Below are 19,382 nucleotides of genomic sequence, written 5' to 3'. Positions count from 1 at the left end.
AGTCCACACAAAAATGAAAATCACAGTACTTCTCTGTTATCACTGAGAAGTTTTTTTTTTTTTTTAAGATTTATTTATTTATGCATACAAGAGCTGGAGTACAGGCCAGAGGTGTCGGGGGTGAGAGGATTCACCAGAGACAGAGTGGGGAGCAGAACAGGCAGATTGACTGAAGTACACTGCTGAGGGGAGCAGCAGGTGAGTCAGGAGACGTCTGCTGCACCGTGTGGGTTGCTCCCTGGCTGGCCAGGGATTGAACTCATGCTGCAGAGTCTGCGGACAGCTTGATAGATTGTGTCTTAACCCACTGCGCCATGTGGGAGGCCCTATCACTAAGAAGTTTCTAAGTGTAGAAATAATAAAAATAAATGAAAAAGGCAAAGATGAGCAAAACTGACCACTTGGAAGGAAAAATTTGTGTATTAAAAGTCAGTGATAGATTGAGAAAATGTTAAAATAAGTTAAAAAATAGTGTTTTCACAATATAACAATCTATACGAACTTTTAAGGGAAGATTGGAAAAGAGAGAGTGTGAGTTAGGGAGGAAGGACCTGCTTTAAAGACATGTGAAATTCAGCATGGAACTGAATTTGAATATCTTAATATTATAGAAGGGGCATCCATGTCATTGTTTGATTTTTCTCGAGCAGGTGATTGAATTGACCCAAGTTTAAAAATTTGAGGTTGGTGAAGTGGAAGGAAGAAAGAACACACTGGGTGTTCTGATAGTGGGTAACAGCCGAGATTTTGAGATAGGTGAGATGAAAGAGTTGGTGGAGACCTTTTAAGGGTTTGAGTCTGACCCCAGGTTAGTAAAAATGAAATGGGATATTGGATGACAAAGAGAAGAGGTTAGGACAGACAGATACCACAAGCCTGAAGGAAAGTGTGGTGGGGGGTGGGGGGCATTGCTTGTGTGTTAGGGTCTGGAAATTTTACTGTGAAGATTGATCCCTTCTGCCTAAGTCTTCATTTTAGACGTTTCTTTTCAAGAGCCAGATTTAGCCCACTGGTTGAAAGGAATGCTCATTGATCAGGTTGAGTATGTAGAGGTTATTAGTTTTAGTGTATAAAAGGGGTTCCCAGAGATCTCTGTGGAAAAGGTTGGCAGGTAGGGCAGCAGTCAGGGAAAACTTGCGGTGATGAGAAAGCATAGACAACACTGTGTGGGAATGAAAATAGGAGAGAGGCTAGTTGGACCAGAATGGAGTGGGATCTACTGGTAGAATTAACTAGCAATATTGCTGAATGGACCTGGAATAATGATTGTTTTTAGAGTCTAATTCATTGTATTTTTGTGATCTAAAGGGAAGGAATATTAGTAAAATATTTAACCCTGTGGGTAAAACCTAAAGCAATTAGCTTAGGGTTTGAATAATGAAATAGTAGGACTCACGTTGCTTAAGCATTCTCTGATACTGCACAATCCTCTGTTGTTTCCTTCTACTGTTCCATTTTACCCATAAGTCAGTGCTGGCCACTTGGAAATAAAAATTTGTGTATTAAAAGTCAGTGATAGATTGAGAAAATGTTAAAATAAGTTAAAAAATAGTATTTTCACAATATAACAATCTATACAAACTTTTAAGGGAAGATTGGAAAAGAGAGAATGTGAGTTAGGGAGGAAGGACCTGATTTAAAGACATGCTCCCAACTGCTCCTGGGGAGATTTCAGCAACTCTGATGAATGAGCCAATACTTTCGGGCCCATTGCCTCCTTGGACTATCAATGCAAAGCCCAATTTGGTGTGTATCTCTTTTGGGCATCTGACTCATTTTAAAGCAAATAATTACTTTTTAATCAACTTTATATATATATTTTTGAAGATTTTATTTATTTATACAAGCACTGGGGTACAGGCCAGAGGAGCAGGAGGGTGAGAGGATTCACCAGAGACAGAGCAGGGTGCAGAACAGGCAGAAGGACCAATAACACTGCTGAGGGGAGCAGCCGGCGAGACAGGAGAGGTCTGCTGAACCATGTGGGTTGCTCCCTGGCCGACCAGGGATTGAACTGGAGCTGCAGAGGCAGCGGACAGTTTCACAGCGCTGCGGTCAACCCGCTGCGCCACCAGGGAGGCCCAACTTTATATATTTATTGTGCTGATAACCTTTAATTTCGATTTAAAGAATCTATAATAGTGACAAGAATGGGACTTGGCATTTCTTGAGAAACAAAAGCATTCTGTATGGGAATCTTTGTATGTGTACAGGGAAGCTATCTAAAACCTGTGATGTTTCAGTGGACTAACTGTGTCTTCTTTCTCCTATATTAGATCTGTCCATACTAATGGAAATGTAGCTGGAACCGACTCTGATGATAATATCAAGTACCACCAGGCGAGATTATGCAGTAAGAATCTTTGTTTCCAAATGAAGGCACCAACCTTCAGAATTTCTACGTATTCTAAGGTATTTGAGATACAATTTTACTTTAATATAACTTTCAGTCATTTTATAATGCTGGTTTCTGTATGCAAATCCCATAAATTTGAAAGTTTTGTTAGAATGTTTAGCTTTTAGGGATGTGTTTACCCCCCTCTCACCTACTCTTCCCCAAAACTGAGAAAAGATTCAAATTTCTGAAGGTAATCCTTGTAACTAGGAATGCATTTAAATTATAAGACGTATACAGAGTATAGATTAAAGCTCAGTAAATTGTTTAGACGAACTGGAAAAAAAAATAAATAAAATATCAATGTAATTTATTATTTATGAGTCTCAGATGAGCAACTGAATTCAGTACTCTAACAGCATCTGCCCAGATGGTCCAGAATTCTTTAGTTTGATTTGGAAACCTCTCTCCTCTTCTCCTAAATTGTCAAGGATTTTCCATTTACCAAGAAGTGTTACTTTTTGCACTCTGTAGATTATCCTAGAGGACCTTTGGGATTTGATGGGTTACTTTCAGTTGACCAATAAAACAACACTTTCAAATCATGGGGTGGATCCTGATTTTAAAGACTACATAAGACATTTGGAAACAACCAAATGGAAGCGTAATACCAACCAAAAACAAACATGGTGCTATTTTTTTAAAGTATGTATAAGTTCCAAACAGGGTGCAGTTAGCTAGGTGTTCATTTAAAAACAAAATATGTTTAATTACATTTTTCCAAGTAGGCAGAAAGTATGGAAAGAGGATTATTTTAGGTGTCCAAGCCTGTTATTTGTTTCTCTGTAGATATTATAGAGGTCTCTAAATTACTCTTGCTAGACTATAAAGAAGATGAAAATTTGAGAAAAATATATCACTTATTACTAGGATTATTAATTTCATTTTGTTTGTTTTAGAAGAAGAATATGTAAAACAATAAATTCTAAAATAACCAGAATCCATGATATTGGAAAATCCAAAGACTTCCTCAGTTAAAATAAATGGATTTACCTCCTCAAATGGGATGGTGTAATTCCGCAATTTTTTGCCAAAGAAAAGTTACTTTGAATCAAATAGCAGATGAGAAAGTTAGGTTGCTTTGGGAAGTTTTAACAATTCTCTAACACCTAGCAGCTATATTAAATTTTCTAAAAATTTTTGAGGTCATTTTGAATCAAAGGATAATGATGCTTAAATATGTAATTTGTCTTATTAAAAGAGCCATCTTTCTTATTTTTTTAAAGATATCTTTCCTTCTTGTTTCATTTAACAACAGTTGAATGTCCAGACTTTGCAAAAAATGATTTTAGATATGTGGAAGAATATAAATTATTCTACAACTTCATTATGAATGAAGTTGAAGACATCTTTCCCATAGGATGTTTATCTGAGGCTAAGTACACTTAAAAGTAATCATAAACTGAGTACATAAAATCATAATTTAATCCCTTTCTAAGTAATATAATCATGTTCTACATTCAGACCACAACAAAAATTAAAATTAAGGAGCAGGAAGTTCTGATCAATTGAATTTGCTTACTAACTGGTTGTGGTTGTCAACTATTTATGGTCTACAAATAAAATCCTTAAATTAAGGATTTCTAATTCATCAATTTCTTATAGCCTCACTCTTTTGCAGGCTTTCACAGAATGACATCTCCTATTAATATATGTCATTTTCCCATTTGGAAATGGAGAAGAGTGAAAATTTCATAAATTTGTTCTCAGAAGTTTTATATAATACATTTTGACAATATTTTCTTATAATTTTTTTGGAGAGGACTTTAGATTTTGAGATTATGGGATGGGGGGTGTTTTTTGGTGGGGGGAGTTAAAACAAAATCAGTACATGAATGAAGCTGCTAGAACATTTATAAGGTTATATCTTGCACTGCAGTTTGCATTAATAGGCACCTTAAAAAATACTTTCTTTGGACTCAAGAAAACCTTTGAAAACAAATTTCAGGAAAGTTTTGAATGGAGTGGGTACTCCCTTGCTGCAGCTTCCTCTGTACACCACATGGAAAGAGCACAGGCTTTGGCTTTTCTACCTCTGTGCTACCTTGGGAGACTTAGTATTTCTTGGTTTCCTTTTCTAAAATAACTTAAATATGAAATCATTATATAATATCATATAAAATAATTTTTTGAGAGTGAAATTAAGGAATGATGTTGCTAAAGAGTTTTAGCACTGAAGAATCATCCACAATTATCCTTCTCAGAGCAAAAAACAGGTCAACTCGCACTACTATTGAGAAGCTTGTAAAACCAGTTTCAAAGTTAATGACAAATATTATGTTTGGAGAGAAAGTAAAATGAGCTTTTGGCAAAAATCCCTTATCAAAGGCATACCATCTGGAAAAGCAATTACTGTCATGTGTGCATGCTAGCAGATATTTTCTTTTTCAGTTGGACAAAAGTACAGATGGCAGAGGACATACCAGCACTTTCTATAGAAGCATTACTGTTTATCACTGAGAAATCCACACTGCTGCAGAAGACTTTTTTTGTTGTTGCTTTGCTTTTGGTGTTGGTTGTTCTTAAGCCATTGTCGCATGGAAAGTTGCTCTGATCAAAGCCGACTTTAACTGCCAGAAATAGTGCACTTGGTTTGTGAGCAAAGGAGAGTGCAATGGGATATCAATTCATGTCCTACTTTGTACAGAGAGAAAAACTGACATTCAGTAATGTGGTTTCTGATTTTGATTTAGTGTCAAAGAAAATAATATAAATTTTGGGTGCAAGCAAACTTTGTCCACTAAAGCTATGCTTCTTCAGAGCTTTGTGACAAAATGGCTCATAGTTGCAAGATTCTGCTTTTTCCACAGTGGTGTATGCTAGCTGTGTAGCATGGTAGAGCTTTCCATGTCTGCGAATTAGTTCTTTTGCACAATAAGAGAACTGTATCTTCACTACAGGTAATGCCATTTTATTCCAAGGGGCATAATTTAGCAAATACATTTCATATTTCAAACAGAACTTATAAGTTCGTACTCATGGTATCTTGACTTTTAATGTTAAGGATAAAGTATGAGGATTTTATTAAAAAATCTGAGATATGGTACAAAATATAAGAATTTGACTGTTTCCCCATACTTGATATTTCATTCATTTATCAAAGGGAAAAAACTGAATTTTCATTGTGCATGTTTAAAAAACATACCCAAATTTGAAACAGAACATGAAGAAATACTTTCCAGAGCCAAAATACCAGCAGAGAATAGATTAAGAATCTTTTTGCTTCAGTCTTTCAAATCAGAAGGTTTAATTTCCAGTTTTGAGTGGGATATACTTTTGTTTAGCGTTCAATGGAATGCTAAAAGTAGACTTCAGTGAGAAATTTTGCTTTAATTTCTGGGCCCATGTATAATCATAATATCCAGAATGTTTAATATAGACGTTTTATAATTAAGAATTATAAAATTTTAATTTACTTCAAGTAAGGAATAAGACAGAAACTAGTTGACTATGGAAAGCAGTTTATGACTTGAATACCTTGCAAGGAAGTTATCAAACAATAATTGGGATTGTTGCAGGTCAACTAAGTGTTTAATGAATGGGCTCTGGCTGAGACAATTTGTGCATTACTAAATATAACTATATTACAACTAAGCACATTGAATATATTTAAATGAGTTATACTAATACTTAAGAAAACTGATTATCTTTTTCTTTGGATATTGTTATGGAACCAACTGTACCTGAAGGTTACTTGTTGATGAGTGGAACTTTCTTTTCTCAGGAGCATTCTAGTTAATAAATGAAGGTGTGATAACTGGAACATCATAATTTTGTAGTGAATTCCTGGACCTAAGCAAAGATCTTCAGTGGCTGCTTATGTCTCAGAGAGAGAGACATTTGGTTTCTTTTAGTAAAGTTCATAACACAACCAATGAGGTATCTTACCAAAAATGTGAGCTCCAATGACCAGTTTTTAGGAAACACAGAAGGGAATCATGAAATAATGTGAGGATGCAGTCAGCAAAATCTAGACTGGGGAAAGTCCTTGGAACACAGGACTTAGTTTTTCAAGAAGGAAAAAAAAGGAAAATTAAGGAAGAAAAAATGAGAAAGGAAGGTAGAAATGTAAGATTAATAGCAAAATCTGAACTTTATTTGTGTTGATTTTAATAAATATATATGAAATAAAATGAACAGTGAATAGATACTTGATATGAAGAAATTATTGCTAATTTTTAGGTGTGATAGCAAGGTACAGTCATGTTTTGAAAAATCCTTGTCTTTTAGACATACATAATTCATATACTGATGGACACAAGAATTTGTCTGGAATTTGCTTCATTATTATCTGGAATAGAGGGGAGGCTGTGGGTAGGGATGAAACAAGATTGCTTGTGAGTTGTTAATCTTTTTAGCTGTACACTTGTGCTGGGAGTAATGAAAAGAAGCTTAGTGTTTTTTTTCCTATATGATTTTTAAGAGTATAGTTGAATTATATATGTTTAGCAACCTTCTCAATTCTTATTTCCAACAATTTCTTGTTTTGTAATGAATTCCTGGACTTAAGCATTGGATTTTCTATTTAGAAAATAATATTGCCTGTAAAGAACAGTTTATCATATAAGCATTTACACATTTTTTTAAGTCTTTTTTTAAAAGATTTATTTATGCATGCATGCAAGAGCTGGGGTGCAGGCCAGAGATGCGGTGGGTGAGAGGATTCACCAGAGACAGAGTGGGGAGCAGAACAGGCAGATGTACTGAAATACACTGCTGAGGGGAGCAGTGGGTAAGGCAGGAGAGGTCTGCTGTCCGATGTGGGTCACCTCCCATGCTGGGGATCCAACTGCTGCAGTAGCTGCAGATAGCTTCATGGTGCTGAATCTTAAACCCTTGCTCCACCAGGGAGGCCCCACATTTACACATATTAACCCATTAAATTCTCGCAAGCGTTCTAATGTAGTAGAAATTAACCTGCCCAAGGTTACCTAACTGAATGTGGCAGAGCTGGGATATGAATCCAGGCGTTCTTGCCCCAGTATTTGTTTTTTGTATCTTGTCTAAAAATTTTTAATCTCTATATTCTAATCCTTACACCTTTTATTTCTTTTGTTTGCCTTAGTGTGCTGGCCAAGAAGTTAAACTTTTGAAGACCAGAGTTTTTCTATTTGTAATTTTGATTGTGGAAGTTGTCTGGATACTTAGGGAATCTAGAGTTGAGATGAGTTTACTCCTTTAAAATACAAGGTATTCAGTGAGAGACTAAGAATTAATTTAGGATGCAGCCAAAACCATAGTATAAAGAGTATTGTAACAGCTTCCAGTGTTTTTATTTCATTTTTTAAATTATATTTACCATCTAATCTGTAAACAGCCTATTTATGGCTTATTTTACTTTCTTTTACTAGCTGATTTTATTGGTCTTATTTGATGAATTTCTTTGTGACTCTTAGATGAAATTACTCTTTCCTTCCTTCCTTCCTTTACATAAGTTACATGATAAAATTAGGGAAAGCACTTAGGACACTGCTTAGCACATAACATGTATTTAGTAAATACGCCTTTTGGTTTAAGAGGCCACTACAAAATAATTTTGTCTAAAAATAGTTTTTTCTTTAAGTTTTAAAATGGGAAGGGAGGGAATAACTTAAATACTTTAAGACATTCAAGGCCTGAGACAGGTAGAAAAAAACTGTTAATAATGTGTGATGGTGGTTTAATGAATAATCTCTGTGTTCTCTGTAAGGAACTTTTTTGTAATTGTCTCTGAGTTTGAGGAAAATTATTAAGAGAGTTGGCTGCCAAAAGAATACTTGCCTATTAGAGGGTGGGGTAAGAACAAAGAAAAATATTTAAGTTGAATCAAACTTTATAATTCACCTCTCATATATAAAATATACATAGGCTCACTAAAATAAATGCTGGAAGAAAGCTCATAAAAATATTACCAGTGTTTCTCTGGATCATGGGTGGTTTTATTTCTTCATGTATACTTTTCTGTATTTTCAAAATTCTTAAACAGATAAGTGATTCTTTCATATTCAGGAAAACTACATTGTTCTTAAAAAGAATCTAAGAAGAAAAGTGAAACGCATCAAACTAACAACGGTAGCCAGAAACTGGCCCCAGGCCCCTTACTCAGCCCACTCTTCAGAAAACTCATTCTACACCCACACCTCTTACCCCTAAGGAACTTTCAGTCTCTGGGCCCTCTTTATGCTTCCTCCCACCTTTTTACCCAAGATCACTCTTCTGCAATTAAAGCAAAGAAGGTCAGATCACAACCCAAGTCCATGGATTGATCGGGACTTTTCCCCAGCTCCATAGATTTTTAAAAAAATTTTCTTTGACCAGTTGCAAAGTATGAGGACACATAAGCTGAGCTTCATGAAAGGAGGCATATCAGCCTCTTCCAGTAAAAAGGAAAAGTTTTAGTTTCACTGCTAAGAGAAAGAGATGAGTCACAATTATGGACAATCTTTTCCTGAAGGTTATGGAAGGTGGCCACTTGAAGACCTGGTGTAGCTAGATAATACTTTGCTGTGTTTCTGTCCTTTACCATTCTCCTCCCTCAGACCCTGGTGAGCATGTTAGTTTGGATAGTAATAAAGGGAAACAACCTTTTAAGAAATCTTTAACGATAGCTTTGAAAATGATATTAAAGTGTTAGGAAACTGAAGACTATAGGAGCCTGAGAGTTTCTTTCATTTTCCAAATAACAGTTATAATTATTGCTACTGAAATAGAGTAACCAATTACTTGACTGTGTTCAAGAAGAGGATTTGCTTTTACTGGATGTAGTTTATTGGTAAGACATAAAATATTTTGTGAGGACTGAAATAGAAGTGTGTGATAGAAATATTCTTACCTTTCTGATTCTGAAAGCTTTGAGTAGAGAGACATGAAATACTTTCCAAACTATTCCTGGATGCTGTGGAAACTAGAAGGTGATATTCATATAGAATAAGCTCAGTTGAGAGGTGCCCAGTTTAACATCTGTTATCAGTTAGATGGTAAAGATATCGAGAGCTCTATTAACTCTATTATTTGAAATCTCTCTGAAATGAATTGTGAAACATCCAAACTGTTTTAGGAAGAAAACGGTGTGACCTAAAAACTCTGGAAGAAAGTTCAAGGAATTTTCTTCAAAAATAGATTCTGGGGTCAGATCATTTCGCCAGTGAGTTTTTTCCTAAATTTCAACAAACATATTTCCAATGGTGAGAAATTGTTGTAGAGATTATGAGAAGATAGAAACTTGCCTAATTAGTGTTATGCAATCAGTATGAATATCATAACAATGGTTGTGTCAATGATTAGGGGCTTTACTTTTTTGTTCCTATTGTAAGCACAGGTTTTTCTTGAAATTAAGGAAATTGAGAAAAAAATCCAGAAATTAAAAACTTAAGAGATGTCTTTCATATTTACTGTTAGTCTCATTTATTTATAGAGATAAAAATTTTGATCTAGTATTTTTTTTCCTTCTGCCCAACAACATTTCTGTAAGTGCATATCTTCTTGTAATGCTTTTTCCTCAAACTTTGTTTAATAACATTTTTACATTTGTTTTGAAATATATTTTAACTGGATATAGAATTTTATATTGACAGGCTCTTTTCCTGTAGTACTTAGCAATATCTCTCTGTGCATTTCTCCTTTGTGTAATTTCTAATGAGAAGTCCGCTATTGCCAGTGTCTTCGTTTTTCTATACATAATATGCCTTTCCCCCATAACTTTAACATTCTTTATTAATCACCAATTTTTGTTTGATTGTGATATTTCTAAGTGTGGTTTTCTTTGCTTATCATTCTTAGATTTTTTTTTTTTTTGGAACCACTTGGATCTGTGTGTTTTTGGTTTGAAAAAAAAATTGCCATTGTTTCTGCAAATTTTTTTTTATTACTTTGTTCCTTCTAGTTTTTGGATAGCAATTGTGTGTACATTAGATTGTTAGTTATATTGTTGCAACTCATTGGTGTCCACTTTCTTCTTCTTTCTTGTTTTAACCCTCTTTCCCTTCATTTTGAGTATTTTCTGTGTTTTCAAGTTAACTGTCCTATTCCCAGCCAGTGTACTTTTCATTTGTAGATGTGCCTTTAGTGCCTTAAAAAATCTTGTGCTTCTCAACATTTTCATGTCTTTCTCTACCTTCATGAGCATATTGAGACTATTTATAGAATCTCTTTTAACATCATTGTCTGCCAAGTTCTGAGTCTCCATCAGTTCTCTGTTTCTATTGATTTGTTACTCTGCTGTTTTTAGGTCATATTTTCCTTTAACTTATATGCCTGGTAAATTTTTATTATATGTCAGATACTGTAAATTTTATGTTGTTGGTTTTAGATTTTGTTTTGTTTTTTGAAGTAATGTTGATCTGAGTTTTAGTATGCATTTACATTTTTTTAAAATCACTTTGAGGTTTTTTTGAGAGTTGCTATGTTTTGAGAAAGCTTTGTTAAGAGCAATACAGAACAGCCTTTTTTCCCCCCAAGATCTAATTTAGAGTCGATACCCAGCAAGTACTTAATTTATTATGGGGTATAGTATTATGGGTTTTTTCCCCTCCACTTAGTGGGACTATGAACTGTTTCCTCGTCTTGTACTACTCTCAGGAATTTTTTGGCCTATTTGTTTTTCAGTGATCCTTTCCCCAACTCAGCTGTAGTTTCTTTTTATACATGACAGATCAGGATTCTCCCAAAGGCTCAAGAGTACATCTCTGCAGATGTCCATCACTCTGAGTGTCTCTTTAGGCAGTTCCTTTTTTTGGTATGCTTTTCCACAAATTCTGGCTACCATAGCTTTCCTGACTTGGGTGTTCAACTCTCTGAGACATCTTCTTTTTCTGGGTCACATCCTAGAAACTGCTTCAAGAATGAGGTGAAGGCAATTGTAGGGTTCACTTCTGATTTCTCCTTTTCTCAGTGATTCCACTCCTGCTCCAATATCTGAAAACTGTTGTGTATTCTATTTTACTCATTTGTCTACTTGTATAAGCCAGCAGAATTAATCAGATCTCTATTACTGTTCTGTGTGTACTTCATTATCTTTTCCTTTTTCTTTTCTGTGGGTTAAGATATGGGCCTCTCTGGTGGTGCAGGGGTTAGCCATGGAGCTAACCCACATGGTGCAGCAGACCTCTCCTGTCTCGCCCGCTGCTCCCCTCAGCAGTGTATTTCAGTAACTCTGCCTGTTCTGCTCCCCACTCTGTCTCCGGAAAATCCTCTCACTCCCCACACCTCTGGCCTAGACCCCAGTTCTTGTATGCATAAATAAATAAAATAAATCTTTAAAAAAAAAAGATCTGGGCCTAAGTAAAAGAAGACAAGAAACTGGTTGGCTTGTTCTCAGTGTTTCAGATGTTAGGCTTATTTGTACTGAGGCTGAGTAGTTCCTAATTGCCTGTGATCCAAATCCTTTGATCATAATAAACAGATGATTTTGCCTGGTATAGCCCCTCTCACTTTACTCTTTGGAACCTATTGCAGAGGTAAGTGATTGGTCAAGAATCATGGTGTACTGAATTTATGGCCACTATCACATAGTTTCAATAAGTTCTTAATAATGTACTTTTAATTGGATTAAAGCCCATTTATGTCTACTTTTCCTCAGATATTTCTACTTGGTATTCACTTTTAATTTTGTCAGGTTTTTGCATTACATGGTTTGCTAGTTATCTGATGGGTATTCATTTTTTTCGTTTCTTTCTTCAATATAGATTCAAATTCTTTATTCAATGTAGACTATTCAAATAAATATTCATGTATTTTTCTGCATTGCAGTAGTCTTTAGGATATTGGAAGAGTTTGATATTTAAGGATTATACCTTAGTTTTCTTCTTATTTCTCTGTTACTGCTCTCTATTAGAAATGAATGAGCTAGTAAATAACTGAATAGATGTAAACAAATATATTCACACAGTATGCATTTTCTCAATTTTAAGACTTAATTGTAGTATATACTATTGACTTAATATATTTTCAAGATAAAACATTAAATTTATATTTAAAATCCTTCTTAGAAATTAGGGCCTCCCCTGGTGCCGCAGTGGTTGAGCGCTGGGCTGCGAAGCTGCCTGCAGCCTCTGCAGCGCCAATTGGATCCCCAGCCGCTGGCGAGGGTCCCACATGGCACGCAGACCTCTCCTGCTGCCTGCTGCTCCCCTCAGCAGTGTATTTCGTCAGTCTGCCTGTTCTGTTCTATTTATTTATTTATGCTCTGGCCCTGGTGAGTTCTCTCACCCTTCTGCGCTTCTGACTATACCCAGTGCTTGTATAAATAAATAAATCTTTAAAAAGTATATATATAAAAGAAAATACATTTCAAAAAAAATTAATTGACAGAAGCATGCATTTATTCATATAATTTCTATACCATCTTCTCTGGAATTGTAAGGCTGAGTCTAATCCTTTTTCACATTCTGATGTGCTAATTTCCTCACCTGTGTTTGCTTTTTGGTCTCTTTACACATTATGATTGTTGGTATAGTTTTGAGTCACATGGGAAATATTTGGAATGTAACTGCTTTTCTTTTTTGGTTAAACCCAAAGTTTCAGTTTTTCTATAGATAAACTGTGAATTAAATAACTTCCTTTTTGACTCAGTTGGAAACTTTAGACAGATTGATATCCAGAACTTGGGTGATAGTACTTTGTGAAATGTAAATGGGTCACAGGGATGTCTCCCGGCTTGATAATTCTGTGATCTATTTTGAGATATTGAGCAATTTCTACTGTCTTTAATTGTTCTTGCTGTTTTTGCAACAGACAACTTTTACATCACAATAGTTTTTTTTTTAATTTCAGTGTTTTATCCTACTTCATTCTTTCTGAAAACATTTTCAAGAACAATTAGGCTTTCAGATTTAACTTAAAATTCAACTGCATGTGAGTTTGGCTATGCATTTAACTCAGCTGTGGTCATGTATGGATAAACATGCATGGGAAGGTGTTTCCCATCAGTTTACACATGGGCAAGCAATGACGTATATCAAAACTTCTCTGTTGCCTGGCTACTGTTAGGTTTTTTTGACATTAATACTGATACTTCTTCTAGTTTCAGAAACCTTTAAGTGTTATTTTAAGAACAAAAAATCTTCAGAATTGACAAAATATGGTCTAGGAATTTAATATAAAATAAGCATAAAGTCTGTGAAGTGGTAGAATAATAAGTTTTGGGATGATCAGATAGCAGAAAAATTATTGTTGAGCCTGTCTGTATGCAAATGTATGGTTTACTTTTTAAAATAAAAAAACTAGAGAAGTTATGCAAAGAACAGTAATATAAAATAAGAAAACTAAAAAATTGAGCATATCTATATGAAAAAGACCAACACATAGTTGAAAAATAACAAAATGAAAAATATTTGCAAATATAATCTTAAATATTATTTTAAATTGCTATGAATGTTAAAACAATGTTTACAATGCTAAGATTCCAGTAAGTATATTGATAAAGGGCTTTCCAATTAAGTCATAAGGGAACTTATGTGTGTACAAATATAAGAAAAAGAGTTAGATCTCATGGGTAATTAAAAAATAGTGAATGACCTTTTATACTTATTGGCTAGCCATTAATAAAGGTCCACAAAGATTCAAATATGCTGCATTACTTTCTGAATTGGTATAGTTCATTTGAAGAGTAAAATGGTGGTCTATATCTTAAAAGCTGTAAAGCAAGGCTAAGGTCATTAATTGGCTAAGGTCAATTGAGAATTGACCCTAAGTAATTAAAAGAATAAAAGGCTGTATTGTAGCAATGTTTATAATAATATTACTTGTAATAATAAAAACTAAAGACAACCTAATTGGCCAACAATAGGAATTGTGATATATTATGATAAGTTAATAACCAGTTGTTTCATGACTGTTACATAGACATGATTGTATCTTTTGTTCTCAATTATATCTAGAGTGACTTGGCTTATTGTAGTTACTCAATAATTATTATTAAAATGAACAAATCAGTGAAAGATTATTACATACACAATTTTGTTCTTAAGTTCCTTAATGAGTAAAGAAGATGGGGAGCAAGTTGGTTGATGAAAATATTTTGGACAAATCTGAATTGGTGTTAGAAAATTCAGAAGGATATGGATTTTCATGGGTGCTAGGAGTTGAGAAAGGCACCACAAGAGGAGGGACAGTCTGAGGAAGCTTTGACTGTAGGAATTAACTGGAAAGTAAGATAGAAACTGAGGCATACCTAAGGACATGGTCCTGAGGGAACCTGCTAATAGTTAGGGCTTTATTCTGTAGTGTGGCACATCATTGATGGTTTTTCAACTGAAGTTAACATTGAAAGAGTTATTTAATTCAGGAGTGTAATCTTGTGTTGGTATATAGGACAGGTTCAGGCAGGGAGATCAATTTAAATTGTGTGGAAGTAGAGTGAAACATCATGTAAGAAATTCAATTACAGTAATTGTAAGGCTGTTTTATTTGTCATCGTGAACTATGAATAGGAATATGGCAATTTGTTTCTTCGCATTAATGTTATTTTTATTAATTTAAGAGATAAATGTCACTATATCTAAAGATAGAGGTATTAGATTAAATAAAAATTTAAATTAATGCTGGAAAAATTTTACATTTAAAATTACAAAAATGTTTGGTGTCAAAATAAAACTGTCTTAGGAATCACCCATTGAACGATGCCACATAAACATGTCATTTTTTCAGCTTGTGTATCTCTCCTCTCTTCAATAAAGAACAAAGAAAACTATATCACTGTTATGTCACAAACATTGCTAGAATATTAAAATTATTAATTTTAAAATTGTAATATTCTAGTGAAAGACCACGTTTTAAAGTGTTTGAATTAAGAGTCTACTTTTTTTCTAGGGCTTTATGAAAAAGTAGCATTTTCTTTCCCCCAACATTTAACATGTGACTTGTCATAGTTGACATTTATGAAGCAGGCCACTGTGCAAAATTAGAGTATTGAAATTTATTTGGAATAAACTAAGAGAAGTCTTTATAGAAAAAACAATTTGTTGCCAATAATCGTGCAAAATTACTTCTGCATTGTTTATAAAATGGAGAAGCAACATAAATGATCCCTAGATGCATGTGCAGATGATGATGATGAGGAGGATTATCATCATTATTATTATTATGTTGCATAGAAGAACTGGGGTGTAGGCCAGAGGTGTGGGGTGTGAGAGGATTCACCAGAGACAGAGTGGGGAGCAGAACAGGCAGATTTACTGAGATATGCTGCTAAGGGGAACAGTGGGTGAGACAGGAGAGGTCTGCTGGGCCACATTGGGTTAGCTCCCTGCTGGGAATTGAACTCAGGCTATAGAGGTGATAGTGTTGAGAGTTAACCCCTATGTCACCAGGTAGGCTCCAGATTATTATTTTTTTTAATGACAAGAATTAAAAAAATTTTTTTTTAATTAATAGCTGGGGTACAGGCAGAAGCACAGGAGGGTGAAAGGATTCACCAGAGACAGAGTGGGGAGCAGAACAGACAGACAGACTGAAAGCACTACTTAGGGGAGCAGCATCTTCCATGCCATGTGGGAGTCTCCCTGGGCAGCCAGGAATCGAACCCTCGCTGCCAAGGCTGCAGACAGCCTCACAGCGCTGCGCTCAACCCACTGCACCACCGGGGAGGCCCTTAATGGCAAGAATTTTATTAAGAAGTTGATAAGTATTTTTGAACATTAATGTTTAACTCAGTTTAAAATTTAAATGAAAGCTTTAGGTGATGAATTTTTAATTAAGTTGACAATGAAATTGCATTGTTTGAATAGTAGTTTAGAAGAACATCCTCATACCTAACCAAATTTATTTATTTTTTAAAGATTTATTTATGCATACAAGAGCTGGGGTGCAGGCCAGAGATTTGGGGGGGGGGGGTGAGAGGATTCACCAGAGACAGAGAGGGGAACAGAACAGGCAGATTGACCGAAAACACTGCTGCTGGGAGCAGCGGGCGAGACAGGAGAGGTCTGTCTTGCCATGTGGGTTTCTCCCTGGCAGGCCGGGGATCGAACTCATGCTGCAAAGGCTGCCAATTGCTTCATAGTGCGGTGCTCAACCCCTTGCGCCACCAGGGAGGCCCTACCTAACCAAATTTAATCTATACTTTCAGAGTTAGAGGTTAAGTTGGAAAGCACTTTATTGAGTAGGTGACACATTACTTGACTCTTAAGATTTATTTATTGAGGGCCTCCCCGGTGGTGCAGCGGTTGAGCGCTGGGTTGCGAAGCTGCCCGCAGCCTTTGCAGTGCCGGTTCAATCCCCGGCTGCTCCCCGGCCACCAGAGGAGGGTCCCACATGGCGCGCTAGACCTCTCCTGCCGCCCGCTGCTCCCCTCAGCAGTGTACTTCGGTCATTCTGCCTGCTCTGCTCCCTGCTCTGGCTCTGGTGAATTCTCTCACCCTCCCGCGCTTCTGACTGTACCCAGTGCTTGTATAAATAAATAAATAAATCTTTGAAAAAAAATTAAAAAAAAAAAAAAAGATTTATTTATTGAGCTTGTACTATATGCTCTGTGTACCTGATGCTGGGTTTGTACATATATATAAGACATAGTCCTTTCCTTAATGGACTAATAATTGTAAACTATTTAGCAAATATTGAGATAAAGGTAACACTAATGAGACTTGAGTGGTAAACTCATATTCTCTGGAGAGGGGGAAAAGAGATGCTCTTAGATTGTGTAGTATGAGAAGATTATATAAGGGTTTTTCCTTTCTTCTCATTAAATATAAATAAACATTTTGATCCTTTAATTGGTGACTGCAGAAAAAAGCTCTGTTATGCCAAGCCATTTCTCATAGAATTCATTTTGATACTCTTAAATATTAAAGATTGTCTGGACTGCAGTTATGGAGAAGCATTTTGAGACCATGGAATTACAAGCAGTCCTTGTTTCTATACTTTTGACTGGTAAACCTGTATTTTTGCACATTGTATCCTGAGACACAGTAGCCAACTAATACAGTATTGCATATTTGTATCTATCCAATATTTTGGTTGCCATTTGAAGATATTATGTGATCCTTGGAATATTATTATACTTGCTCTTATTTGTAAAAATGAGTGGAAAAATGAAAGACATTCAGTGGATAGTTGTAGTAATATGTATGTTTATAAACTGAGTATTACTTAAGACCAAGATAAAAATGACAAATCTTTGGCTTCAGTCAGATGCTTATTGTGTGTGAAACAAGAACCAAATTTGAAGAAAATATAGAAATGATTTAGTTATGTTATTGACAATCAGATCAGTGAGAGTAAAATTAGGGACAAACATCTTGTTTAACCTTCTAATAACAGCCCATTTTATATTTTCACATTTTATTTTTCATACAAGAATATATTAAATATAAATGTAAAGAATTTCCTGCAGTGCTAGTGTTGCTATTAGAAAAATCTATTGGGTCAAACCTCATGAAATTTCCATTTTTTTAGAGACAAAAATAATAGAATATTCTAAATTTTTTGTGGCTTAACCTAGTATTTTTTTTCTCAGATTGATTGCATTCCTGTATATAGATTCTTGGTTGTGTGATTTTCTAGATTTTTCTTGGTTCTGTTTCTGTACAGAAGTAAAGAGATTTGATTTGCAGAGATAGCAAAAATGTGAATTAGTATCTTTTTAAAAGATACAGTTTACCTACATAAGTAATTTTCTGTTTTTGAAATATTAACAAGGTAGATAAAACTAAAGTCTATTTTGAACATTCCCATAGTCTTTGTTCATTCCCATTCTCTCCATAGACAATCACTGTTAAACATTTGGTCTTAATTTTTTCAGGTATTAACAATTTATTTGTATTTTGTATATAGGTATGTATATACAAACATATGCACAGATGTACATGCTCATATATACATATATACACACATACTTGTAGGAAATGTATATTATTGTGAATTATAGTAAATGAATGCTACATTTATATTATGTGATCCTTTGTTTTTTTTCATGCTGCAATGTGTTTGGATCTGTGTTCTGTTTTGTTTCAAAATTTCTGCTTTCCATTTTGTGCTACGGCTATACCATAGTTTTATTTGGACTGTCCAGATTTTTACAGCAGATTGTTTATAATTTTTCAGAAATACAAACAATGAATACAGGAGTGTCTTTGTATATGTTTTCTTGTGCACCTACATAAGAGTGCCTTTAAGATAAAGAGAAATGGAATTTCTGAGTCGTATGGTAAATACTCTTTGAAAGTGTTTTATTATGGAAAATATCAAACATATGCCAAAGTAGACAAAATAGAGTAATGAATTCCTATCTACCTTCTAACAATTATCACTCCATGACCAATCTTGCTTTATCTATAATCCCCCCTTTTTCTCCTCTCTCAAACTTTGGAGGAAAAAAAAACCCAAATATCATGTCACTTGATCTGTAAATATTTCTAATGTTTCTAGAAAAGATAAGGTCCTTTTTTTCCTAGAAAAACAATCACAATACCACTATCATCCTTCAAAACAAACAATTCTTTAATATTAAATATTCTGTCATTTTTGAAGCTTTAAATTATTTTAATATCAAACATCTTATCCATATTTTTAGCATTTGACTTGACTTAAGGCACAAGCTAATGGATAGAAAGGATGGGCAGAAAATGATTACTTAAGGGCCTCCCCGGTGGCGCAGTGGTTGAGCACTGGGTTGCGATGCTGACTGTGGCCTCTGCGGCGCCGGTTCGATCCCCAGCTGCTCCCTGGCCACCAGAGGAGGGTCCCACATGGCGCGCAGACCTCTCCTGCCGCCCGCTGCTCCCCTCAGCAGTGTAGTTTGGTCCTTCTGCCTGCTCTGCTCCCCGCTCTGGCTCTGGTGAATTCTCTCACCCTCCCGCGCTTCTGACTGTACCCAGTGCTTGTATAAATAAATAAATCTTTAAAAAAAAAAAAAAAAAAAAAAAAAAAAGAAATGATTACTTAAAAAGCCAAGAAGTTCAGAATTTCATTAGTCTCAAGGTGGTGTAGAGATAGACGTCTGGCAAACATCTGAGGCTTTAGGTTGAGACCTCTTGACTATGAGTGAAAACTGGCTTCAAATTAGCTTAATCTC

At 35.1% G+C, this 19,382-nt stretch overlaps 1 protein-coding gene across 4 annotated transcripts in view; it reads left to right on the top strand.

The window, feature by feature from the left end:
* Positions 1-19,382, top strand: part of NCOA1 (nuclear receptor coactivator 1) — a 221,075-nt gene that overhangs the window by 57,526 nt on the left and 144,167 nt on the right. For all 4 annotated transcript variants that reach the window (XM_054701299.1, XM_054701298.1, XM_054701301.1 and 1 more), the window contains exon 2: positions 2,277-2,412. The gene's annotated coding sequence lies outside the window, so the exon portion shown is untranslated. The remainder of the gene's footprint in view (positions 1-2,276; positions 2,413-19,382) is intronic.

This window comes from Talpa occidentalis, unplaced genomic scaffold (genome assembly GCF_014898055.3).
Source record: "Talpa occidentalis isolate TD23 unplaced genomic scaffold, MPIMG_talOcc4v2.1 talOcc4.5, whole genome shotgun sequence".
NCBI lineage: Eukaryota > Metazoa > Chordata > Mammalia > Eulipotyphla > Talpidae > Talpa > Talpa occidentalis.
The sequence above is the reverse complement of the archived record's forward strand: the minus strand, read 5'-3'. Positions and strand labels throughout refer to the sequence as shown.